The following is a 2,061-nucleotide window of genomic DNA, read 5'->3' on the forward strand; positions in this document are numbered from 1 at the left end:
GGCCCCGACAGCTCAAAGCTAGGGACGCTGCCCAGACCCAGGAAGACCCTCGGCCCCCACCTACTACCCAGAACCACACTTGCTCACTCAACAGGGGTCTACCGAGCCTCTGCCACATGCGGACCTCGTGCTCAGGGGTGAAACTGCAGTGGGGCAAGACAGACAGACAACATGCTGGGAAAAAAAGAACCTGAGTAATTCCAGAGACAGGTGGTGGCTATTCTAGAGGTCAGGGAAGACACCTCTGAGGAGGCGACTTCTGACCTGAGAGAAAGCAGGAACCGCAAGGACACGGGGCATACCTGGACCTCCTGTGCCTCATCCGCCAGCAGTGGAGATGACCCACGTCCCAGAGACGGAGCTCAGGAAATGCCTCCTGGCCTCCCCTTGCCGCCTGTCAGCCCCGGCCCAGAGCCCCCCTGTGGCCTGGCAGAAAGCTGACATTTGCTGCCCTGTGGGCCCAGTCAGAGCTCAGGGAGGTCCTCCACCCATGACCCTGCTGGGAGACTCACAAGGCCTGGCTTGGGCATTTCACCCACAGCAGCCAGGTGGGTGGCCCTGGGGGTGCAGCAGACCCAACCTCTTCTCCCACGCCACAGCCAGGAAACTACAGCACAGGCCACAGTGCAGGGACACCTCTCTTGGTCCCCAGACCCCCAACAATGCTGCACAAGGAAAATGGGGCAAAGTGAGGAGGCCGTGCAGGGCAGGACAGGCTCTGTCGTTCCCCACAAGTGAGCACAGCCCAGAAGGTCCAACCCCAGCGTCCAGGGATGGAATCCAGGGCTCAGAGAGGTTGATGGGGGAAAATCATCAACTTCCCCTTCCCCGCCTCTCTGTGCAATGTACAGCTCGGGCTGTCCCTACTCCTCCCTGCTCCCAACACAGCTGGTGTCACAGCCTCCACCAGGTCTTGATGGCTTGTGTTCAAAAGGCAACAGCATACTAATTACTATATCACAATTTAAAAAGAATGTTTTGATCTTTCAACGTTCCTGGTTTCCTTTGTAGTCCTGGGTGGCTTCTCTCACACATTCAGAAATGTTATTCTGAGCACGTGGATGCCAGAGGCATCCAGGGCACACGAGCAGCTCTGCTGCTGGAGGAGCAGCAGCTGGGTAGGACCAGCGCCTCCTCTGCGAGACGACGGCAGGGCAGCCTGGGCCCTGCATCCATCTACCCACCTGCTCATTCATTCATCCGCTCGTTCCGCAAACACAACTTTTTCAAGCACTGAGTCTGCAGGGCTCCATGCGAGGCGTGGTGTGAAGAGGTGGAGGGGAGGGAGGCATTCCAGAAGAAAACGAACAAATACTTAAGACTCAGGCGGCAGGAGGTGCTGTGCGACAGCGGGGAGGTGAGGTCCCAGTCTGGCTGGGAGAGAGGCAGGGCTTAAAACAGGAAGCAGGACTGCAGGCAGTGGACGTGCAAAGGCCCTGAGGCCAGGACGAGAGGCAGAGTCAGGAAGAGCGAGTAGGGAGAGAAGGGGATGGGTTTGGGAGGGATGGGGCAGGTGGGCAGTGCCAAGGCCGGGGCCACAGCCGCCGGGAGCCTTGCCCCCACCCCGAGGTGCCTCTGGATATGTGGCCCCCTTAAGATCTTGGGGCTTGGAAGTCCTCCCGGGCTGGGGGCCCAGGACAGGACTGTGAACCTGAGGAAGCTCCCGGGATGCAGAGAAGGGTGCAAGCAGCACGGGCCTTCCCTGCTTTACCTCATCTAGTCCTGGGTGAGGTGCCCCAGGATCGGGTGATGGGCTGATTTCACAATGAGGAGACTGAGGCAGCCACATCCTGAGGGTGGCAAGCGGGCTCCAACCAAGGACGTTTCAACCTCACAGCTGTCTCGCACTGACCTCTTACCGCCACACATGCTTTTCCAGTACCAATAAACTGGGACTGTGCACCTACTGTTCATCAGGAATGCCCAACGCTGTGACACGTGCCTCTTTTGCTTATGCTATTTTTCCTTTGGATAGAGGCAAGAAACTGGGCTCAGAGAGGGTGAGCGCTGTCCCTGGGGCCACACAGCTGGTCATGGCAAAGCCAGGGTGAGAGTCCAGGA

Source organism: Galeopterus variegatus, unplaced genomic scaffold (assembly GCF_000696425.1).
Source record: "Galeopterus variegatus unplaced genomic scaffold, G_variegatus-3.0.2 Scaffold2880, whole genome shotgun sequence".
Lineage (NCBI taxonomy): Eukaryota > Metazoa > Chordata > Mammalia > Dermoptera > Cynocephalidae > Galeopterus > Galeopterus variegatus.